The 27,672-nt window shown below is 29.8% G+C and overlaps 1 protein-coding gene across 1 annotated transcript in view; it reads right to left on the reverse strand.

Annotated features, from left to right (window-relative positions):
* Positions 1-21,778, reverse strand: part of LOC113518350 (protein windpipe) — a 54,407-nt gene extending 32,629 nt beyond the window's left edge. The window contains exon 1 of the mRNA XM_026903224.3: positions 21,489-21,778. The gene's annotated coding sequence lies outside the window, so the exon portion shown is untranslated. The remainder of the gene's footprint in view (positions 1-21,488) is intronic.
* Positions 21,779-27,672: the final 5,894 nt, after the last annotated feature.

Genomic DNA, 27,672 nt, shown 5'->3' on the forward strand with positions numbered 1-27,672 from the left:
AACTTTAAAGGTTCCATTTCTTAACATTTGAATACGATACATTAATAAAAGAATAAGTAAAGACAAACGACCTAAACCTTTTTACTAAATCTACAAAACTTTTAATAAATCCGTAACCAATAGCATACAAGTGAAACTTTTTTCTCTTCACATTCCGTAACGCTTTTTCCCAATGTCACTCTATTTGTCTTTTTTTTTATTTTTAAAGGATCACGTTAAACTGTCAAGCGGTCTTGATGTTCTCAATTTGGTTGTGGATATATTTTAAGCCATTTTAAAAGCCGCATCGGAGTTCTGCTCCAAATAGAGGCACTTATTTTATAAGGGACCCGTCCTACCTAATAACCATTAATGATGGCAACATTCCTTTCTTAATCCAATAATTTAATATATACTTATCCGTAACTATTATATTTATTGTCGTAACGACAAATTATATTTCATTTTTCAATATTTTTATTTATAAGTGTACTTTAATATGATAATTTAAATTTTTTATATGTTACTAATCTTTACCGCTCTTGGATCGAATTCTAAAAAAGTTACATTGTATTCATAGAAGAAATTGATATTGAAAAACAAAATCCTTAGTCAAACGAAAGACATTTGCTGATAAATGTGTTTGCTTACAAACAAGGTCAACGAGGGTGACATGACGACTTTGTTGACACACTGGACTATATTAAATAGTTACAACCCATCTATTTCCTTAGGGATATATGTACTACATACAAAGCATACATTTTTAAATTACGACGAGAATGTTTAAACTGTTAAACAAAACCTTGTAGTTAATTTTAGTATATAACAACGTCAATAAATGTACCTACAACAGAACTTAGTAATATTTGTCAAATACATTACCTATAATTATATATAAATTTAACATTAAAAATATAAATCATAAATGATAATAACAATACCTAACAATTTTTAAATACGAGCACAAGTATTTTCAAATTGCATTAATACTACTAAATAATCATTTTTTTCTGTAATTTATAATAACAATATAATAATAAAGTAAAAATAATAGTAAGTTTTAAAACTGACGTCAAATAATAAATAAATATTACTTATAAATAAACAAAAAAGACAATGTATGTTTGCATTAAACACAAGGTAGGCGAGACCTTGACAGTTAATTTTCACAGAATTGATGCATCAGGGGGCGTGTTGATTTGTGTTTCCAGTGACATTCGCCAACGTGACGCTGTGCCTAAATTCGTCTATAATAAACAAGAAAAAATTTAGAATGCGTAATATTTCGTCAGCAAACTTTTTGTAGCTATATCTACGTTGACAATAGATTTAGCACATTAACGCTCGTTGTATAAAATGACATCATATCGTAAATTTGAAGATCACGCTATTAATGCATATAGTAACGGATTTTAGGTAATGCTTTTAAATTGCACCTAATTTTCTATAAGATTTGTAGAAAATTTAATTGAACTTAAATAACACTTGTTTAGAGAATGCTCTTATGTACCTTATATAATTACTAATATAGTAGATGACAAATACATACTTATTCTAGTCACGAATAAGTTTGAATAGCAAATTGAAACTCATTGCTTAGTTATTTTAGAATGTGATTAAGTGCACGACATACTAACATATGTAACGAAGACCACCACCTTAGATAGCGGAATTTTCTAAAACGAAAAATGTTTCGGTATAGATCTTTTGATAATAATATGTAGGATGTAAGTTAAAATTCCAAACCTAATTGTATTTACAGAAAAAAAAAATACTAACAGAATCTCACTAATGAGTCTTAATCTTGCGAACATGAAATTGTGGCCGAGCATGCGAGCAAAAAAGATCGTTTGAGATCGTGGGGGTGGGGACGAATACAAAAGGGACCTCAGTGTCGGAGGTCTTGTAAATAGAATGTAAAGGAAACGGTTTTTTGTCAGCGATTCCGTATCGGGCGTCGGTGTGGCGGACTCAGGTAGGAATTTCTCTAGTCGGAATAGTGTTGATATTATCTCGGTTACTTATGAGTACATAGTACAGACGTGGCTATCTGCTTCACTGTTTGCACAAATACAGATGACCTTAGCTCGCTACGTGACTGCATTATTTGCAACTAGATATACATATGAGAATCTATTATTTTCAAAGCTCTATAAATATGTGTATGATTTTCTTCAAGTAAAAATTCAATTTATTCCTATAGTTGTAGTAATGATGAAAATGTAGGTATAGGGTATTAGTTTCAAAATAGATTAGTTTCAATAGAAAGCATTATTCCTTTAAAACAATTATTTTTAGGTCAGAATATATATAAACAAGCTACATAAATACAACCGTTTACAAAGACTAACTTTGATGTTTCAAAAAATTAAACCACTCAAGCCCTCATCTCATATAATATTAATTTGTGTACCCCCGTAGACATTGAACGTGTTAGAGACGGGTCAACTGAATACATGTGTGCATACGCTGTTAAATATTTAAAGCTGACACAAAAAAGTTTTTTTTTTTATCGTCTGCTGTATAACTTTATGCATATGACACGAGTACGAGTATATTTTCTTTGTATTATTTAATGTCTTTGTAATATTAAAAAATATGAAATATTAGTCTGAAAATAATTTTGTTTGTTAACAAAGTCACCAAAGAGAAACTTTGTACAAAAGTCGTTTGCATGGGCGCCTCTGTCCCTTTCGTGTTTCTACTGTGAAGCAGTTGTGTTTGCATGGCTGTGTTTCGGTTTGAAGGGTGGGATATGGCATGAATTTACAGGGTACAGAGGAATAACACCTGAGTCCTCAGGAATGGCAACGCATGGGAGGTATCATGGGCGAACTAGTATACTCCGTTATGTCCATGGTACTGCTCGTGTCTATAGGCGACAGTTACCACTTTCCATCAGGTGGGCCGTCAGCGTGTTTGCCATTCTATTGAATGATTTCTATTGATAAAATGAATTCTGACTATAAAATCTTAGACATAATAGTGTACGTGATGTTACTTAGAGAGCTATCAGAGCTTGTAACTAGTTTAAGATATTGAAATATCATAATATGTTCAAACAAGTGATTTTGTTGTTTGAAAATGAAAAAGAAATATGCAGTTATATAATAGGAAGCAATAAACATAATAATAAGTATAAGTAAATAAAGGAAAACAAAATAACGATTACAACATGTTTGAAGGAAATTATAATTATTCTGAATAGGATGATAAATATTCTAGTTTATGGTTTATTCATTGTATATAAATCTGTTTATCTCATAATATCTGTTAGATAATATTCTGTAAAAACTCGCCTTTATTTTCAATACAACGTAATTACCTATCTAATCATTTATTGCTGTGATAACTATGCATTGATGTTAGCTAAGAATCGCTCATGCACATCGTTACATTTAATGCTTCATAGACTTCTGTAAATGCAGTTTTATATTTTGCAAAATTTGTAAAACAACACTTTATATAAAAGAGAATAAATTCTAAATTTCAGTATCTACCTTATTTTAAAATATAAAACCTCGATATATAAATAGTATTTCTGTATTATGATCGTATTTTGTTTTTACTGAAATTCAAATCAACAACACAACATATGTACAATGTTACTGTATTTCGAACATTTTGCAGTTCAATAACCTTTACAATACAAAACATTCGTATAGCCAATTATACAACAACAAGAAATTGAAACATTTTATTACTCATTGATTCTACATAAACCCTAAACATTTATTCGATTTTCTATCCGAATGGTCATACTCGATAACCGAGATGCTGTTTATAGCATCGTTTTAGATTAAATTGCTGTTATTCAAAACCATGAATACGATTTGAGAGAGCGCGACGCGACGTGGGTGTTAGTTCTACATTGTCAGGGAAATGAAATTCTAAGGTTTAAGACGTATTGTTATAGTTTGAACGTAAATTATTGAGTCCCATGAAAACGTTGTTCTATGTGAATGATTTTGATTAAACCAATAAAAAATGGTTCTTAATCATTTATGTTTTAAATGCTCTGATTTAGAAAATTCAGACCGGTTTATTGTCTTATCATAATAGATTATCTAAGTTTGGGGGAAAGGGATTGTTAGTAATGGAGACTGAGAATCCTATTGCTAGCAATATACCCAACCAGGTCGACCTCCTCGCGGTTCTCCCTGGAAACTATCATGGTTAATTCCTGATGAATTCATCATGATGGGCTAACTGGCCTGTTTTCATTCTCATCTATCACCCTTCACTGGTGCTCTGCCAGCATATACCGTTAGCGCAGGCGGGGTTACCGTACCATTTTCACCCATCAAAAAAAAAATAGATTATCTAGATCTACATTAGTGTTTTCAAAGACATTATATTGTTATTTTTGATGTATATTTTACATACTCTAAATATGCATCTACAGATTATAATCCAAACACAAATTGACACAATTTTTTTTCTTTATAAGTTCACACTTGTTAACACTTGTAAAAATGAGTTCGAAGTTTCACTAAGTGCCAACAACTTTCAGCAACAACATATATAATAGGAATTATTTTATTATAAGTAAAAGTCAAGCCGCCGACGATAATTTTACAGAATAAACTTTGCAGTACGCACTCATAAGAAGTCATTCTGTCAGTCCAGTTCTACAAATTTCAAAATCGACCGACTTTCATTATCGTTTAATATAATAGAATTGTAAACATTTATTTAAGATTTATACAGATGATTTATCATTTCTGTTATGTGTTGCTTTTTATTATTCAGACCTTGAATATAAACATCTTCTTACATTTTCTTTTATATATCTACATCGTAAATTGAATAATTATGATATTAAAAATTTCATCGCTATTACTGTATGATGTTAAATGTAATAAATTTTAGTAGTCATTTATAATATTTCAAGATCCTTTATCATTAAGAAAACTAATAATTACCCTGAAATTACGAGTAAGTGCAATCTGCCAGTATTATTTCATCGTATTGAATTAAAAGTATTTTTTTATCTTACGATAGCCGTCGCCTACGTGTCAATCCCCCCCCCCCAACCCCAATCCTGGTTCCCTCTAAATTGGATACATTAAAAACCATAAATACCGTAATAGATAACAGTATTAAAGTAAATGCGAAAATAACATGACACCGCTGCTACTCATCTTATTCAATTATAAATAGGTTACATCCTTCACATAAAAATTGACATTACTAGTTTGAAGATTCTATTATATACTATATTTGATTTCTATTATTATTAATTATTATATAATGCAATTTTTATGGAAATTCGCCTAAATTAAAAATATTGCAATTGTTTTTCTTTACATACACTTTAGCAGTGGCCAAAATTAAACAGATATTTTTATCAAACATGCCAGTGTAACTACAAACTTTAAAGAGCTGTGTAATTTTAATGGATACGTATACAAATAGTAATTCAAGGTTAGACGAGAAGAAACTCTTTATTATCAGTCTTGATTGATTAGGAACGAGATTTACTTTCGTTTAATTGATATTTATATTATTTTATATTTCATTTAACGTCTAGTTTCGATCACGTCCAAATAAAATTTATGAATATTTTATATGTAATTAGCATCATTATAGTGCAAAGCATAATATTATTGGAATGATTGGAATACTATTGTACAACCAGAATCTAAGTAAACAATGTAGCTAGCCATATTACATCTTATCACATAAGTACTATTATAAATACTATACTACATTATCAATGGCTTAGATAAAGAAGTGAGAGTTAGGTAAAAAAGAGAGTGAAAATTGAATGTATGATGAGAGTAAGTTAAATTGAATTATGAATATTAAAATAATAGAAAGCACACTATAATAATTTGAGCATACAGATTGGATATGAGATTGACTGAAGAGATATCCAATACGACATAAGAGGGCAAGTTAAGTCTTTTGAGACAAGGTTAAAAGTCTTTGAAGACAAATATTGAAAGAACAGATCGAATAAGGATTATCCTGGATTTTTTATATATCATATATATTTATAGTATTCTGTAACTAAAATGTTTCCCTAAAAAAAAAGTTGAATGTATATAGTCATTTTCAAAGGAAAACCGAATTTCATTAAAATTATCATAGAAATACTATCTAACTATCGATTCGTGTAGAGCCCGAATAGAATAGGCCACCCCTTCCTTTCCCATGGGTGTCGTAAGAGGCGACTTAAAGAGATTATGGTGGAGGGATGGGCAGTAGCGTTCCTCTTAAAACGTCACCAATGTTCAAAATTAACCTTTTTATATACTTTGACAATTGTGGTTTTTTATAAAAAAGAATATTTAAAAAACAATTGAAATAGAACAAAAAATACATAATATACTTCAAGTCAACAGACGGTGATTTTATTTTACAACTAATATAATAAATAATATAATTAAATACTAAGAACCAGCACAAATTACAAACATAATAAGTGGTCCTTCGATAGCCTACGTAATTGGATATATAATATTCAAAAAAATATCAAGAGAAGAATAAAACAATCCCAACAACAAACCCTTGATCAATAGATCACACAATTGTAAGTAACCTACATTATATTATATATACAATACTTACACGATAATTACCAATTATTAAAAACTATGGCCGATTTAAAGAAATTGTTTAATAAACGCACAGCAATAAAAGGCATTCTCACGCGCCATTATACATTCATCAGCAATATAAACAACCAACAAAAGCTGTATGAAATAAAATCTAGACATAAAAATTTTTAAAAACTATTAGATGATTATATGGAAATTCAGGTAGAAATAGAAACTTTACAAGATGAGGAATCAGATGCAATAGAAACAGAGAACTTTGAAAGAAAATATTACGAAACTTCAGCTATGTATTTAGAATTTTTAAATATCACGACAAATAATACTTCAGACATGAACACCAACATCCCTTCAATAAATACAATAAGACAAGTACCCATACCACAACTAATCATCCCAAGTTATAGTAGTGAGGTAAAAGAGCAAAATAATTTAAAAAATGTATCCCTCTCCGTGATGGACAAGAGTAGTACTTTATCAAAAATAAAGAAATTCAACTATTTGAAACCTTATCTAAAGGGAGAAGCTGCGTGCTTAATTTCATCGTTACCAATTAAGAAGGATAATTATGAAATCGCTTGGATGACACTCGAGAAACGATATGAAAATAAAATGCTAACTGTCAATCACTATCTAAAATTTTTAAACTACAATATGATTACGAGAGATAATATCAAGGATGTTCTTAGCAAATTACAGCAATCATTAGATGCATTGTCAAGGATAATATTACTCATGCCAATAATACGATACCTCATTCTCATATTAAGAAGACGTATCAAATATCGACTTCTCCAGCTTCGGAAACTTGACCGCTGTGTGATAAAAATCATAATTTACAAGGATATGGGAATTGGGCAACTCCGTGATGGATTGACCTAAGCCTAACATGATGCGTGTTCAACGCAATCGATATCAATATTATTGTTTACTTTATTTCTTGTAGAAGATAATAATTTATTTTAAGTATTTTTATGATTTGCTAAATTCTCTTACACCTTTTCCTAGGTGGAATATGTTCAAAATTAACCTTTTTATATACTTTGACAATTGTGGTTTTTTATAAAAAAGAATATTTAAAAAACAATTGAAATAGAACAAAAAATACATAATATACTTCAAGTCAACAGACGGTGATTTTATTTTACAACTAATATAATAAATAATATAATTAAATACTAAGAACCAGCACATATTACAAACAACCAAAAGTCACTGAAATTACTGGCAATTACTAGCAAAACTCCCCCTTATAGAGAAGGCTATATTCAGCAGTGGACAGTAATAGCTGATACAACAACTATCTGAATGAAACAAATCCAAAGATTTCGAACAATTAATAAATTTAAGATTTATACTAGGTACTACATATTAGATATCAGGAGATCAGCTGTCTGCCTTATGATCGGGCTAATTATTTGTTAGTTTACATTTTCATTAAACTCTGTTGAAACTTATACATTCTGAAAACTAACTATAAATAAAATTAGAAGGCAACCCTAACGGAACTGGCCCTTGGGTCCAGTCGTGTGCACTTAGATTTATTCGCATGGCCAATTCGCCTACGTCCCGCGTGGGTGTCGTGATCGCCCGTAAGCACACCAGTCCTTAGTGAAACTTATAACGGAAACTATTTCTCATTATTTGCAAGACATCTTGCTTGGCTTTAAAGTTAGGGTTGACAATAAATATAATCGGTTGAATTAGTAAGCAGAAATCTTACATATTCTACCCACATCCTTGGGGAGAAAGGGAATGTTAATAATGAAGACCCCACTGCCAGCAAAATACCCTATCAGGTCTCCTCTAAGCGATTCTACCTGGAAACCATCGTGATTAATTCTTGTTGAATTCAACACGATGGGCTAACTGACTTGTTTTCATCTTTATCTATCATACCTCACTGGTATCGATAGAGCATACACCGTAGTACCAATGCTACATAGATTCAGCATATACCGATAGCGCAGGCGGGGTTACCATTCCTTTATCATCCATTTAATAATAACCCACATCCCTTCGTGGGTGGTCAAATCTTAAAAAAATGTAATTCAGTTTGGGACGATTACTATAAATGTATCCCTATAAATAATAACTTTATAATTAGATGTTGTTAGATATTGAAATATTTTTAAAATTCTCATGTAAATCGTCAAATTAGACTGTAGACTACAATAAGACTATTTATAGATAAAAAATATTTTTAAAGTGTTTTATATATATTTTTTCAACTAGCAACATATCTACGAGTACCAGTATATTTAAGTTTGTATGTAGTTACGTCTGCTGTGAAAATTTAAACAATATTTTCATATTTTATCACAAATGCTCAACAAATCATCAGCTTTCGTAGGTGATGAGTCAACCTATTAATGAATTTTATATTATATATTAGACAACCACTAAAATTAAAACAAAAATATCTATATTATATCTACTTTAGAGTTCACAATGTCACATATAATATATTTATGCTTAATGATCCTGCGTAACACATACAAAGACAATTTATTTATCAATACATATGCTTTATAATATTAATGAATGCAACTTAATACTCGATATCCGATATAGCCAATAAACTATTTCCAATATCTCGAATATATGTAACAAATCCTTATCCATACTCATATTATGAATACGAAAGCTACCCTGTTTATTGGTTTGTCACTTTTATCCCGACAATGCGATATCGTGGTCGTAATTTACAATCTGCCTTACTAAAACGAGCTACTTCTTGCTACTTGTTAGGACTATTGAAGATTACGACTGATTATTGAATTAAGTATACTTGAACATCTTACATTTATAGCAGCAGACTAGTTATAGTTCTTTATGGCTATTTATGGGGAAGTCTATTCTCATAAGTGGACAGATAACGGCTAAAATGATGATGATGATGACGATACAAGCTCAGTTTGCTTGGTAGTAGAAGCACTAGTGAGACAGAGATTTTACCACGTGCAGTTGGCCATACATACTATAAATCTCTAGATGCATAAGTGTACTTGTATGGCAAAATAATACATTTAAATCTTTTAATTTATGTTTCGTTTCAAGGTACATTATGACGTAAATACCAATTACAAAATCATCTGAGTTGTGAGCTATGATTACTCAACTGCTATCGACAGAGATAAAAAAAATTATATATTATACTTTTTCTATGCTATCAATTCAATGTTGCGGAAATTTTTCCATATTCAATATTGCATCGATATTTTAACCAAAATTGTTTCTAGAATATAGCAATCTACAAATTAACTACTAACAATACTATATGCATTATAAACACTTGAAAATAATGATAATCAGATTATAAAAACGACTACGTATTTCAAGTAATTCTTAGGACAACTGTATTCGATCAATCATCAATACTTGTACGGGTTTTAATTGATATATATCTATATACTTATATGTAAAACACGATATCCGTGCACAACAGCCTGTTAACTATATAACTTGACTATACTTTTTAGTCTTAAAGGAATTCTCTTCCGGCGTCTGTGTTTCCAGATCATTTTAACTAGGGTCTTTCAAGGTTAGAGCGAATAAGCATTATTTGAGTTGGCATGTAATACCTTAGAACACACCGTCACTCAGGTGAGATTATATTTAAATACCCTCAAATATAATATAAAAAAATAAATTCTTCTTTGATATAGACAGGGACCCATGCCTGACGGTAGGACAATAAAGGCGATAATATAGTTTGTAAGATATTGTATTTTGTTTAATATTACATTTCCATGCAATAGTACAAAGCAGATAACATTTTTGCAGAATTCTAATACTTTTCCTCAATATTCTGACGAATTCGTATTTACTACTCATAAGTATTCGACGTGTTACTTTAAAGAATTGGTAAACAAACTGAGGTTAGCAGATGATTAACCAATACTGGGAATTGAATTCTATAAACCGTCTATAGTTTATTATTATAAAACACACGCGTAGTGTGAGTAAAACTAATTTGTATACAGATAGTTCTTGCGTAATAATATACACCTACTTACATACCCTAATATTATGGAAATCTTTATGTTATACTTACAATATATGAACATTTATATACGCCAAATATAAACAATAAAATCAGGATTTAAGTTTAACATAAATGAAATTTCGAATTTCAGTAAACAAAAGTTACAAACACTCTTAATTTTATACTATCACCATGGAACCTGTACTAACTCCATAATTAATACAAAACGAATTTAAGAACATCAAATTGCGAAGATTCGAATATGCATAACATATAAAACAAAACATGTATTGAAATTGCTTTTAAATATAATGCAGCTAATAAACGTCTAGGATAATATTAGCTGCAAGCTAACTAAAAGAATGCAATGTTTACAACTGCATTCCTTCCTTGTTAGATCCGCTCTGATGCTCTGACCATATCAGGACGGCCGCTCGGTAAATTGCCCATAATACAGTTAGAGTAAGTGTCAGTAGACGAAATACCATTACCTAACTACTAAAGGGAGCGAAAGGGATTGTTAGCAATGCGGACTGCTAGTCCCGTTGCTAGCAATATATCCTGTCAGGTCGACCTTCCCGTAGTCCCCGTGATCGTGGTGAAAACCATTATGCTAAATTCTAGGTGGACTCAACACGATAGGTTAATTGACCTGCCTTTTCAAGAGGGGAAGGGATTGTTTGTAATATAAACTACCAGTCCTATTGCTAGCAATATACCCAATATAGCCTGTCAAGTTGACTTCCACGGTCGTCCCTCTTAGAAACCACCGTGCCGAATTCCAGGTGTATTCATCGCGGTGCACTAACTGAGCTTTCTTTTCATTCTCACCTATCATCCATCACTGGTGCCCCGCCAACGTATACCAATAGTGTAGGCGGAGTAACCATTCCATTATTATCCACTAAACAAAAGACCTGCCTTTCTGACCTTTTTTTTGGCGGAGCAAATATTTTAAATTATTCATTATCTAAGGCCATCACAACACCAGTAAGTGCGTAAGAAATGCAATGTTTTGTTGCATACGAGTATAACGGTATCGTCATAGTAACATATCTGAATCATTAATCAATCCGGAAGGCAATGCAGTCTCACCTTATATAGATACTAACATGGTTATTCACTAGAACCACTAAACTGGTTTCCAGAAACTTAGCCCTTAAGAAAAAATACCGTTTACTAGGTAACAAACTAAAAAAATAAATAGAAGCTGCCGACAGACATTTATTTATATATAATACAAGGAAATCCTTATAATAATCAGTATAGAACAACAATCTACAAAATTTAAAACTGGCTGATCAAATGCTATGTATTTTGAATAGCTTTCGATAAGAAATTTAAATCGTAAGTTAAATATTTTAATACAAACTACTTAATTTTTTTTAAAACTACTTAAAATTTGTTCTCTCACTGTTTTTTAAATCCCATTTTCTCTATTTTTTTATTTTATTAAAATTTAATAATAATCATATTAAATTAATATAAATACTACATATAATAATAATCCAATATTATATACAGTTCATAACAACTCGTAAATGTACAAAAAGCAAACAATGTAATGACTTATTAATTAGATAAAGCAACTATTAATAACTTATAATGTGATTAACGTAACCAATAGAACCTAATAAACCATACAATAACATTGAAGCCATAAATTATAAGTGTCAATTAAATATTATAATAAATAAAAAATAATGCACACATCGTTACAGCTATAGAAGTAGTTAACATGAAATATGGCTTTGAAAGTAGATGTGTCTGGTCGATGTTTAGATTTTTTTTACGTCGATGAACTACCGTCAAAGAACTTATTGTTAGGGAGCCTGAGAAAGTTTACCCAACGATAAAACATGCTGTATGTATCTTTTTGTACATAAAATAGTCAATAATTTCGACTGAATTACCGTCATTGTCGTGATCATGTCTTACTCGTATTATTTAGGTACATCAACCACCTAAAACCATAGACTATATAAACTTATATTATTTTTTTTGAAACTGACTTCCATATACAGACATTCTCTAGTTACAATTGTATTATACTAGTAAGATTATCAACACGACAGACTCTTCTCAAATCACGTTTATTGCGAGCCGCGTGATAGCAAATCAAACTGATATGGCAACTGCATGACCTATTGAACTGATACATGTGTTTCAACATTGTGATATACTTGTACTACTTACTCGTACATAAGATTCGTAAGAGTCGAAGAATTTGTGAATAGAATTATTTTATTTGCCATAATTGCGACAAAGTAAATAATCAACTAAGCTTTAGTGATTAATTGTACATCCCAAAGGTTGATGAAAAGAATATGCACGTATGAGTGTGGTATGGTATGCTACTACAATTAAACCCGCCTTTTGTACCATATTCTCAATTGATCAATAAATATATTTAAATTATTTAATTAAATAAATAAAACAATATCTGTACGTTTCATCTGCATCGATTTATCATTCCATCTAAATATTATACCTTCTATTTTATGCATAAACTATATTAGTAATTAATAAAAGGCGACGGTCACCACTTTCCATCAGGTGGGCCGTCAGCTTGTTGGCCATTCTAAACTGCATAAAAAAAATAAGTTTTTTTTTTACTATCATTCGAAAGAAGTATATTTTATCTAGCAATACACGCAGTATTGCTTATATATAGCAATTAAGACGAATACATATATGTTTTATTACGCAGTATGCTGATATCACCTATCATTTCCAACTTGTCAGTGTAATCAAAGAGTTCGCGTATATGTGTTATACACACACGTGTGTATATGTGTGCGTATGTTTGTGCTAATCTTAACCATTAATAGAAAATTATTGTGGTTATTATTATCATCTACGTTTTACGTCTATTTCTAGAAAGATTATCACATGCATGAACCCAGCAGTATTGATAGGAAAAAATCTTCGCCAAGTTATATTCAGAAATGTACAAGCGTTAGCATTATTATTAAATCGTAAATTATTAGTACAACAAACCCAAATGTAATAACGATGAACGATGAACTTTCGTGACAGGGAGAAAAGGGATTGTTAATAATATTTATAGCAATATACTGTACTACCCAATTAGGTCGACCTCCATACAATTCCCGCAAGAAACTATCGTTGTGGTACAAGGTGAAGTCATTATTTAGTTTTCACATTAAAAAAAAGACCTCCTCTGGTGGAAATATTCCTTTGCATGAATGAGGTCCTGGGAACGAGACCCGTTAGGGCCAATTTAGGAAACGAACTTTTCAGAATTGGCTTAGATCTGGAAGTTAATAACACTCAAATCTTAGCTCGACCACTAGGCATTTAGTATGATTTTGTGACACTAATTTATTATTATTTATATAATAATAGTACTGAAATAAGCTACGTTTATATAAACGACGTAATACGGAAATTTGAATATTTTTTTCTTGCGGATTATCAGGTAAATATTAATAACACTATAGAAACAAATAGGTACAGTGGTACATGTATTGTAGGTATAATTTAATATCATAGATATGTCTATATACTGCAGGAAATAATTTAATTACGGACAAAACATACAAAGTTCAAAGATCTAAGTATATACGACCCCGTGTGACATCGATTAATAATAACTTGTCTACTCTTATGTTCGAATGCAAGAACATTATGACTCAGGATATATTGCTAGATATACGACTATTAAAATTAATTAAGTGGAAAATCACAGGTTTCTGTAGTGTAAAATTCAATTAACGCAGATAAATAATTAGTAAAATAAAACAAAAACAGTTGCAGTACTAATTGGGATAGTCAGAAGTATGTGTTGCTTGCTGCAGTAACTTTAATTTTAATGAACTTTAAATTTATGGAGGATAAATTCTTAAAAATGTTTATAAGGTCATTCTATGTCATAAAATATCCTCGTCCGCGCAACTTTTCTAAATCTCATATGAGATATCCAAAAAAACTATAAGCTTAAGTATTCTTAAGTTTTTAATGGTTATCTACTTCACATGATAGAAATTCCTTTTCAAAAAATTTCAAAGTAATTTTCATAATTCCTCATCTTTAGTCTTTCAATAGCGGTTCGCCTATATATATTTATTTAGATATATTATCAACAGCATATATTGAATTTGAGAACTGAACAGATAAGCTGTCCTCACTATCAGTTTATTTAGCAACCGTTATCTCCGGACCCATTTATCTTTCCTTTAATTAGTTTAACGTTCCCATGGTTTAAGTCATTAAATCAATAAATAATATTTCATTCAATAAAATATATGATCATCAACGGTTGTTAGTCAACTTCCTGTTTTACTTATTAAGAATTGCAGAAAATAAAATGTACATAAATTGTATTACTAAGTTGTGATATATAGGAACATTTCTCAAGAGAATAATTAGAGACAGATATTAAATTTGCAATATCAATTAAACTTGTTTATTAAAACTTTAGCAATCAATTTGATATGTTTTTTTTATGATATTAACAAAAACAGCAATAAACATGTAATATCAAATGATTATATAACTAATGTATAATACATAACTTTTGTAATTTCGACTACTGGAAGTACGAGACAGCTCGCTTTGTATACAGTGTTAGGCAAGGTTCGATTCCTGCATACCTATCAATAATTATAAAAAGTACTATATACTCGTACGTGTGTACTTTGAAAGGCAAGATAAGTCGTTGAAAGTACTATAAACAATAATTTGAGACCTAGAAAAATCTTAGAATCTACTTAATTATATATTGTACTATAGCATAGAGTAAAATTTAAAGATAATACGCGTACAGTTATATAAAAAAAAATTAGAATAATAATATTCTAAATACAGTACTATTTCCGGACAAAGGATCACATCGCAAGCTATCTTGTTTTATTTTCTATAAAGTACAAGATAACACGAACAAGATAATAAGCAGTACAGTCATAGTCATAGAGTACACAATGCTCCACAAGTACTTGTGTAAAAAAAGGTAAAATTAACAAACAATAGAAAGCATTCGACTACCTGGCAAGGAGAGACGCCAAGACATCTACATAAATCAATTTATTATGCAACAAACGATCACACTATAAGTATTTTAAAGCCAAAATATGTACAGTAATGTTTGGTATCGTATATTTTCTCATTAATTTATTAGTATTTCACCTAGATTAGTGCCTTGGTATGTAGAGGAAACCACAATAAAATAATACAGCTAATTGATCACCAGACACTAACATTAACAATACAAATCGCCTAAACTCCATATTATATCCTATAGTATAAGAAACTGGATGAGAGGAATTTAAGATTTCACTATGTTAAAAACCAAAGACTTCAGTTGAACCAACATTAATATAAGATCGACATGGAAGTGAAGATTATGAAAAAATTAATTAATCAAAGATTATAGGCGACAATTACTACTTAAAAAAAATTGCAAAGATATAATATAACGTATACCATAATATTTTTTTATAACACAGGGGGCAAACAAGCAAATCAATAATATAATGACGTCAGTCAAAAATCTTCTTTAGATCCGGAATAACAACCAATAAACAAGCCAAATTGCCATGTTTGCCAATTTTATTTATATATAGTATAATAAAGAAATTAATCAATTTTCTATAATCAAAACTAAACAGTATGAGATGATGTCCGTTCACTGTACGCTTCTTAACAAAGTTTTACGACATGATCAAAGGAAATTATTAAAAAAACTATCATAGATTTGGTCAAGCGTAAAGGTTAATGTACAGACAGTATGTGACAATAGAACCACAATTACAATAGCTTCAATGTGTAATTCGGTATAATGGCCTTTAACCTATTTAGTGTCACTATGGACGCACCTATACTTACATGGCCTATTTACTATTATTAATGAATAAGCCAGTCACGCGTTTCATTTAGATAAATCACAACACAATAGAACTAAAATAAAGATTCCAATATCAAATTAATAAATTAAAAACAGTTTACTGCCAAATGATTACTGATGACTATAGGAATTATCATAATTCTTATAAGTACTTAACAAACACCTATATATGTTCAATGCAAAATTTCAAATACGTCATGATATCAAAATTCATCACAATAGAATTGTTTTTAGAGTTCTGCTACAAAATACTAGGCTATGTCATTATTAAAAAATTTTATCTCTAGAAACAAAATTATTTCTTATTTTTTTGGAAAAAAAACTTCATATATTTAACAATAGCTTATGCACATATAAATTTTAATATCTACTGTTAATCCAACTTAACAAATAAATAGTAATACACTGTAGAGTAATATCCCCGATGATGAGTTATTAAGATAACATTTAACCCTATATAATATTAAATACAAAGTGTTCTTCATCCGCATACAAAGTTATTACATAGTCAAGCCAATACAATGATCCTGACGTGATGTCTCAATGTGCAATGAATAATTAATCGAAACATTAAAATAGCTACATATATCTATTAACTCACAACAGAGCTATTGTCATCCAAATTAATGTCATCAATACATCTGCAAAATCGAAACAATGCATCTACGCGAGCACTTTAGTGCACTAGACAAATCAGATAAGCAAAACAAAGTAGCAAATTTCAAAACTAAGCTAAATCGTACCTAAAAAAAACTGCATTTTATATAGCCTGATATTTTTCATCGAATGAAGACCTAATGACACCAATTTTTTGCTCAGTGTGTGCACAAATGTTGATACAGATTTGCAGGCCGAATCATTTCGAGCTGACTGGGGGAAGGGGGGCGAAAGTAGGTAGTACTTTCACCATGTATAAAGTGAATTATTTATTTAAAGGTTTCAATTGAAGCAATATAAAAAGATAAATTTTAAGTTTATGTAGGTAATTGACACGGTTAAAAGGAAAAGATTAATGCTTTAATGCTAATGCAAAATACTACAAAATAAAAGTTTAATGAATAATTCACGGTTAAGAAGGAAATAAATTTAATCCGAGAAAAAATCATAGACCGCATTCATAAGAGCGACAATAAGAAAAAACTTAACAAATAGTATGGGATAGCGTATTAGTCACATCCTTCTTAAATGTATACAATTTCTGATGGCGAGTCTACAGAATAAATAATGATCAATCACATTAGTATAATATCTTCAGATATGCGTCAACTTTGTCTATATAAATAATTTCGTTATATAAAATCGTCAATATACGGATAGATATAAAAATGGAGTCCTTTAAAATTCACGTCTTAAGACTATATATCATATCTATTCTCGCTCAGTTCCAAATACTCAGAATGGGGGGAATGGATTGTTAGTAATGAAGAGTTTAGCCACTGCTGGTATCAATATACCCTATCAAGTCGACCTCCACACGGTTCTTCCTGAAAACCATCGTGTCTAATTTATTGTTGAATTCATCAGGATAGGCTAACTAACCTGGCTTTTCATCCTCATCAATCATCCCTCACTGGTTGCCCGCCAGTGTATACTGATAGTGCAGGCGGGTTTACCATTCCATTATCATCCATAAAAATATACTTAGAATGAACCAATCAATAACAACTAAATTCTATAAGGAAAATATATCATTAAATAATTTAAAATTCATTGTACATTTGCTTCATTTTCAAATCACAATTTTGTCAATATTATTTAATTATGTTACAGATATATTTTTAGTGAAATAATAACAACGAAATTATTCGTCGTTTTTAAAGTTGTATATTAAACTCCGTTATCTAATGTAATATCAAATTTTATCTCTTCAAATATATCCCGAAGTCATCCTTCTGAGAATTAACTATGTAATTTAAAACATCGTTTTTTGTATCTTTATTCGCTTATACACTAAGTAGGTATCTTAGTCAGAATGGCCTAGACTTTATCAGTTACAAATCATGTTTTAAACTTGCGGTTTGTTACAAAACCAAACAGAACAGGTGGCTGGATAGATGTTGTAAATTTTATTTTGTTTTCTTGCATATTACCAACGTTTTATATTTATTTCGAACAAAAATATAACAATAATTCAACGGTATATTTATTTTAACCTTTTCTACGTCTAACGTCTAATATACCTTGTTAAATAAAAATACGTTCTTTGTATCTAAAAATAGCTAAAGTATTTGTATTAATATTTCAACGTTTTCATTACAAAAACCACTATATATTTATTTTCATACTCATATGATATGTTCAGTACAAATCTTACGAAATAAGACTATTTTTGCATTTTATCGACATATCTCTATTTATTTGAAACAGTATTTATAATTATTTAAACATTATCATGCACATAAAAGTTGGATACCTTTTGTTATTGATTCTTTAAGTATCCACTAGTCAAAAAATTAGATATAGAAGTATCCCACCATTCAACAACTTGAATGGAGGAACTGTTTCAGATAAAGGATCTTTTGAATTATTCATTTCTGCCAATTCCGCTTCTAATGCCATTGTTATCCTGGAATGTTGAACCCGGAAAACTTGATTATAAATATATCAGTATTATCAGTAGCGCGAATGATATAATTTAGCAATATAAACTACAAGTATTATAGATAAAACTCGACTTAGAATTTAGAATTAATATCACTACGCAGAATTACTATGTATAATGTACACACATATGTAATCGTACGACTGATGTCGAGTACAATTTATTAGTTAATATGCATTACCCATAATAAAAATAAAAAACAATTTTCTCGATATATTAAATGAGGGCCAATATTGAATGAAGAAATATAAAAATACTACTTTGCGTTATTATTATTATTGTTTTCTAATTATTGTTAGCTAAATATAGTATAATAATAGATGAAAATGTAATGTTTCGACCCAAGAATGAACTTTATAATTGTCATCTTCCTAAATTGACGTCATGATAAATCCCACATCGATGAAGTCAAAACAATTAGGCACAAAAAATTCAAGGCATAACAGATTTACGTAATTGTATGGAATACCAAATAGACTTCAATCACACATAATGATATTTATTCGTTTGTTTAATTTATTCGGATATTCCCAAAGGGGTCTACCGTAAAATGAAATTTCGAAATTTTGGACTTAATTTCGTGTTTTCGTTCACACCGACATCGGATTGAATTCAGAGCTTAACATTTTGTTCCTTATAAATCATACCAAAAAAATATATTTTAATATTTTAAAATGATATGTATTATGTAATTTTAAAATTAAATTCGTATTCCGTTCGGCCCTAAAATTTCGAAAAACGTTTCATGTATAATCTAAGATTTCTGGTAGGCCCTCAGATTATCTATTTTCTCTTTAATTTTTCATTATATTATCGTATATTATTAAATAATTTTGAATTCAAAATAAATTTACTATGCTGTAACAACTTGGGTTTTGTTATTTATTAGTAGATCCGAATTTTGTATCATTTTTTCTTTTTCAAGGATCAGTTCTAGCTAATAAATTATAAAAGAGATCTAGTATGAAATAATAATACCTATACATTTTATCAAATAGTCATAACAAGTAACAAAAACTACATGATACAGCAAAATTTATACACAGACATGTAAGGGAACTTAGCTCTTTCAAAATAATTACTGTAATACTAAGTGCTTCGAGCAAAGATTAGTATGAACAAATTGCGTACATCACTCAAGTGGTTAGATCCAGGAAACCATCAAGAGGGGTGTCTTCGTGATGGTGGTCGCAGGTTAATGGAGACTGGCTGCTAATAACGCTATTACGTTAATACTGTGGCTTGGGCCCGAGCAGCCTCCAAGCTGCCTATGTAAACTAGTAATTACCTTTTACGGATTTAGCGGTGAAAATTGATTCTATTTATAAATAAACTTATAATTATATTTGTTAACTAAACACAAAATTTCTGTAATGTAATCTTAAGGAAACTAATTAACTAAATAAGCAAGTAGCTAACGAACTAAATGTAATTGCAGTGAAACATTTCCATTCTAGTTTACAGTTATTCTATCTTCGAGTCAGTTTTGATCCCTTTATAATTTCTTCATATTCTGGGGATCTTCATCTAAGTCAATTGCAGCTTATTATTGCTTGTTTCAATATTAGCTTGAACTTTTTTTACTATTCATTTACTTTAAAAAATTAACATCACAAATTTTTCTAAATTCTTATAGCTAAAAAAAAGTGTTTTGACGATATTCTCTTTTATAACTAATTACATATTAAACTATATATCTTCACAAATAATCTTATACTTTTACGTTTCAATTATTAGCCTTAAAATAAATGGCCTCCACTTCCCTGTCATAGCTTCTACCTTTCTACCTTACTTGGGTAAAATTGTGAAGTGCTCTAGACCGTAATCGGTTTTATTTATGCTCCTGACAATCTGATCTGAACTAAGTATTTTATATATAAATTCACCTTCTTTATATATTTAAAATATTATTGATAATCTATTAACTGATAATTAAATGTATCTAACCACCAGTTAGTATTTTATTGTCTCCGAGTTAATTAAACATTTTTTCGCTTTAGGTACAACGATAGTAAATATACGCGTACATAAGTATTTTTACGATAAATTTTCATGATAAGTTATCTACTAGGTAAGTATGTCAAGTCTAGAATACAGTCACACTTCTATTTTATTATATGCATAATTAAGGTTACCATTATTACATGCCTACCTAGGCTTGCCTATATCTAAAAATAAAGTTGTAACCTTAATTTATAATCTAACTAGTTAACACCTACCTACTTACGACAGTAAAGTTACATACACATATAAAATTTGAAATGTTTAAACCTGTTTAAATAAATGACAAAGTTACACCATACAAAATTTTACATTCGTCATCAATTTACATACATAAGTAATGCTTAATTATAAAATGTTAAACTTTACACCTACCTGCGATATCGATAGTAAAAATGAACCGTAAACTTATATTTTTATAAATTCAAGAAAAATAAAGCACTCGTATTAAAAAAAATCAATTGGAATTAAAAGTTTAAAACTTACCGATAAAAATGTGCAAAAAGTCTGAAAACTGAAACAGTCGAATCGTAACTTCTGATCGCTATCGGTCGAATACGAAAACTAGTTCTGGTCTAATTTTCCTGATCACAAATTTCAGTTCACTGTCGCACTGTCACTTTATGCACTGCCAATTTTTTTTTTTATTTTATATATTTTTTTTAAAGTTCTCACGCCACGGTCAGTGCGTATGAGTGGCGTGGTAACGAGCCGATGGATCGTTGCGAACTGGCAGCCGGCGTTTACAGCCGGCGACGCTGCAGTAGCATCCAAACTCGATTTCTGTAGACTAGAGACACAGAATAGGGGCACGTACCCGCTTCACACTGCACAGACGTCACTGTGTCCGTTGTACATTTAATAGTTTTGTGTTCTTGCTAAAAAAACTTCTTTGTAAGTAAATATTATTCTTGTAAATTTTAAATTTCCTTTATAAATACATGCTTAATAAATATTTGTTTAACATTTACTCCTTGTATGCTATATACTTTACAAATACAAAATTTTGTAAACTTAACTTTATTAATTTAATAAATTTTATTTATAAGATTTTGGATACAGACCATAATATATATAATTTATTTAATTAAAAAGAAAATGAAAAACAAAACGGTAAATCTTAAATGAAAACGAGTTGAGAGTGGATAAAATTCGGAAGTCTATAAATAAGTTCGCGGTGAGCGAGTGGGACCCTGACATTGATAAGGCCAACACAGATGCTACAATAACCGTAACTACGCCACTGACGGCACTGTGTTGCTTGTTGGAATACGTGAAGCAGCAACATCGTACGATACTCACACCACCAATAAAATTCGTGTTTTTAACACTTTTTTGTAGCAATTCGCTGACAGCGGACGTTGCGCAACTGTGTATTGTGTTTTTAGTATGGTCATAATTAAGTAAATTTTATTTACAACGTATTGTAAGATTGTCATATTTCTTTTTATTAGATAAATAAAAAGAGTAAAATATTTTTATACGCAGTCAAAATATAAATATTTTTTATACTCATCATAAATGAATGCAATGTAAATAGTATTTTCAATGAACTTTTTAGTACTATTAACTAGATAAGTAAAAAGACTAGGTACGTTTTTAAATTACTCAGTAATAAATTTATTTACTACAGAGATGTTTCTCTTTTTATATAATTTCAAATTGAAACTGTGTATCTAGTATTCGTTCGTATATATTGATTTAAAATAAAGACTTTTTTAAATTTGAAATTAATAACTTAATAATTAAAAAACAACTACCTATTTAGATATTTTTTGTACGTTTTTTTTATTACTCTTTTCTGTTAGTTCAATTTTATGTTATTAGAGAAATTGATATGAATAGCCTGAAGGCAAACCACTTTTAATTAAAAAAATCATTCAATTGACTAGGATATTAACTTTAAGATGTTCAAAAAACTGTCAAACAATGTTTTTTTTTTAATTCATCTAAAAAATATATGCAATATCTCTCGAACTATATTGTTCAAAAGTAAACACGTATAAAATACCTTTGCGTATGTTCTCAAATAAAAAATAAACCCAATAACGATGCGTCTTACATGTAGTTGGCCTTCAGCTTACTACCAGCTGTTCGGGTATACAATGTTGGCACCCTCTTGTACTTAATTGGCTGTCGTCGTTTAATCTTTTGTAAATCTTGAGGACAAGCCCCGTATAACTGTAAAAAAAACACATGTAAATTCATACCAGGGAAAATAGCAGACCATGTTCTTCTCCATTATCATTCACACCACGTGTATACCGGGGGGATAGAGATTGTTATTAATGGCGACGTGAGTTAAGTGAGGTAAGTTAAGAGTTAGATTTTAAGCAATATACCCAGTCAGGTGGACCTCCACGCGGTTCCCCTTGGATACCGTGATTAATTCTTATTGAATCCGTCTCATTGAACTAACTAACCTAGTTTCATCCTCACCTATCACTGCTCACAGATGCCCCGCCAACGTATACCGATAGTTCAGGCGGGGTTACCTTCCCATCATCACTCATTTAAAAAAAAACACGTGTATACCCAACTTCACAAAGATTGGTGTGTCTATTAAGACACCAAGAAGTAATAAACAAACTCACTTTCAAATCCTTATTTATAATATTAATGTGAAAGTGAATTTATTTGTTACTTTATATCACCTTAACAGCTTAACTAAGCACTCTAAAATTTGATATACAATTTGATATATGTATTATAATGGAATTAAAAGTAGCCTATACACATGTGTACACATGTCTAATTACAGTATTAAAATATAGTAAAAATATGTGAGTCTGTTTTATATCTAGGTACATACTCGTATATACTAGTGAAACTAAAAGTTGGGTTAAATAATTATAGTGACTAATTATATGTTTTCTTTATGTTTTACCATTAACTTAACAGTAGTTTACCAATATCCAGTTATTCCAATTAGTAATTTGTAATAACAACACTTCATGTCTTAGCAGTTCAATAAATTGTTATTGAATGCATATATGATGCCAAATACTACGGGTATAGTAAAAAAAATATTCATCTCTTTGTGCACAACCGATTGGTAAAAGTTATTGACCCAGATATACCAGAATGTTCAAATAACAAATGTCCAAACATTTATATCAATAAAATAATTCTTTTCAATTTCATCACCTTTATAAAAATAAAACGAGCACTTTTATTAGAAAGGACGTGGAATATTTTTTTTTTATTTTAAATATATTAAAAGATTTGTTGACATTGTGTGTTAATTTATTTTAGAAATATTTGACTGTTTTCACTATTTTTTCATTGAAGGTCGACTTTATATTATGAAGTCAAGCATTACACGGAAGTTGAACTACACAAATATCAAATCCATTCTCGAAGAAGTGAGAAATATAAATTTTAGCTCATGGACTATCAGGAAAGCTTCTACAATTAATATACATAACTGACCATCGACCAGAAGATGTAGATCACTTTGAAATTTAGCCAAAATAAAGGACTATGAATTAATATTATCAGTTTTAAGTAATTAAAGTCTATTTTACAAATCAAAAGTAGCTTAACTCTTAATGAATAACATTTTATTTTACAGTATACAACATAATTTTACCGAATTAAGATTTTCTCCGTAAAATCTACATATTAAAATTAATATCGTACCAACTGGAATATTGCCAAAATTTGCTCATAATAAAATTGTCAAAGACATCATATAATATAGACTCAAAAATTATTAAAAACTATTAAAAAGAGAAAAACATTTTTATGAATTTTTCAATTAGTTTGTATTTGAGTTCTACCTGTAAAAATGAACATTATCATTTATACAAATAATTTATAATATCTTAACAAACTGTTTATTTTTATTTATAAAACATTAATCAACAGCTGAAATTACAAGATCTAAGAAAATGATAGTTTAGAGAGGAGTTCAATAAGTAAACACTAAGCATGGATTTCCCAAAATTCATGAATGAATGAATGAGATAACAGATTCCGCAATCATGGGTCGTGCAGTTATGGGCGTTTACCAACACGTGTGCTGTGGGTCATGGTGTGATTCATTCATGTGTTCGTTTTAAGAGCGTTCATATCCAATTCTGAATTCTTATTTATTATTCTTTTTATAATTTTACTTACTTACTTATTTTACAAAAAAAATGCAATGAACGATATATTAAAACGTGCTCTTTCATATCATCAAGTTATAATTAGGATAAATTATGAATAGGAAGTTCTACAAATATATATAAGATTTTTATGAAATATACACCAAAATTTTAAACGTTGATTATAAAAACAATATTTTTTTTAGAGAAAAAAAAACCATGAACAATGAGATATTAGACATTTTATATTGAAAATATTTGAATTTATAAATATAATACGAAGCCCTGTGTCTATAAGAAAAGTTTGCTTCAAAACAAGTAATTTTTGCTTTGCAAAGAAAAATTCACCTTCGATATCAAATAGAATCATACTCAATAGAATAATCAAAGTCGGTTCAAAATTGACGATGTTACAAAACCTAACAAAACACTCTCTCCTTTGCAAAGTTGTATAAAAATATTTGCATATTTCAAACTAAAAAGTTATTACATTATTAATACTTTAATTAGCCATCTTTACTAATAGCTAGTATAGTATTATATTATCTGTGCTAATAGATATCTTAATTGTGATAGTGTCTTTGTTTCCGTATAGCACCCTAATGGCTTTACCAATCCTTATAAAATTTGGTATACACGTACTTTATAGGATAGAGAAGGATATACTTTTCATCCCAGTCACTAAACATATCCTGATAACGCAGACGAAGTCGCAGGCGAGTAAGTAAATAAATGATTCAAAATATTGAGAAATGATAAATTGTTCTTGAAACTTGATAAATACGAAGTAATATTGTATATACTTCGGTATGATGACTCTTAATCTACAGAAATTGGATTATTATTTTTTTACTTCATTTATAATTTATATAATTGCAATTTCATTTTTCACGCCCATCATGCAATGCTTACTCGGTGTAATCATATTGCTTGTACTATAAAATTACCATATAAAATGCAATACTGCAGTTCATATTTCGTAAACCGTGATCTAATTCATATTTCAACGTGTTAACGAAATTATATATAATATATGTACTTCCAATTATCTTTAGCTAGCTGTTTTTCGGGACTTCCCTTTTTATGTATTGTAGAGTGGTTCGAATATCAGCTGAAATTGTCTAGTTTAAACTGTATGTTTTATAGCAAAGTCTTGTAGTATTGTAACAAGAAAGTAACATTAATAACACGCAGTACTTAACTTTCTATAAAGCTAATAAATAATTATAGGTATATATATAATTATACAATATTTATAATTATATATTAAATTATTATTATATATAAATATTTATGCTTTAATCAAGAACATTAAATTTGTGAATTATATTTTATGACGTAACAAAATTTATTCTTAACAAGTACCTTAGGATTCAAGTCCTATGAAGAAATAATAAGAGATATTTAAATTATAAACCCTGAACTTAAATTATCCAAAAATATAATATGTAGAAAATTTAATCTTCCAAAAACGCAAATCGATGGAAAACGACGGAACTTCCTTCCGTACCAGTCACCAACCCCGATTACTGAGAGATGCGGGTTTGAATCCTGTCGGAAAGAGTTGTCACAAAATAAAATTTACCAAACTAATGTAATAACTTCAAACGTCTCCGTGTATGTAACTGTCATTTTATCAATAAATATCTTTCTGTCTGTCAGTTTGTTAAATGCTGGTGTTTAACCTAATGAATTGATTAGATTTAATTCGGCGGAGGAAGAAACAGAAGCTCAAGAATATAAATATAACTATTTGATATCATCAAACATTTCATGTAAAACGGAACGCGGGTCATACATTTCATTCAAAATATTTTTTTTTTAAAAAAAACAACTGAATTCAATTTTTTTTTATACCACTGAGGTGGCAAACAAGCATAAGGCCTACCTGATGGTAAGCGGTTACCGTAGCCTATGAACGCCTGCAATACCAGAGGTATTACGCGCGCGTTGCCGACCCTGAAGAAACCTCTTTACCCCCCTTTTGAAGAACCCCATGCTGTAGTCTCTCGGGAAAACCTCGACAGGGAGCTCATTCCATAACCTGAGTGTTCGTGGGAGAAAGCATCTCTGAAACCGTGTTGTACGCGACCATTTAGGCTGTAAGGTATGAGGGTGAACTCCCTGTCGATGGCGAGCCGTACGATGATAGAAAGTGGCCGATACTCAATCAATTTAATACACTTTAAAAAAAACTAAACTCTTTCTATAAAAATAATAATAAATAAAATTTATTCCACCAAAACTAAAAAGATACAGTCAAATTAACCAAGTCTCCATTGTAACATTAGTTAAATAATAATAATTTGTTATCCTAAAAACCACTATTAAGAGGAGACATATAAACATTAATGGAACCACTGATAAACGCAAAAGTGGACGTAACCTCAAAACAAGCACTAATGAGCATGTTAATACTACTTTTGTAACAGACAGAGTGGTTAATTATACTTGAAAATTCAAAGAAACTTTCACTGTAGCCGAACTAGTAACGACGTATCTTAATAACTAAGTAATGAGCTAGCTTTTAGGATAATTCTAACGGTAACATATGTTCGAAGAGGAGTAGTAAACAGAAG

The sequence above is a fragment of the Galleria mellonella genome, unplaced genomic scaffold (genome assembly GCF_026898425.1).
Source record: "Galleria mellonella isolate WM207_F2 unplaced genomic scaffold, CSIRO_AGI_GalMel_v1 utg171, whole genome shotgun sequence".
NCBI classification, from domain to species: Eukaryota; Metazoa; Arthropoda; class Insecta; order Lepidoptera; family Pyralidae; genus Galleria; species Galleria mellonella.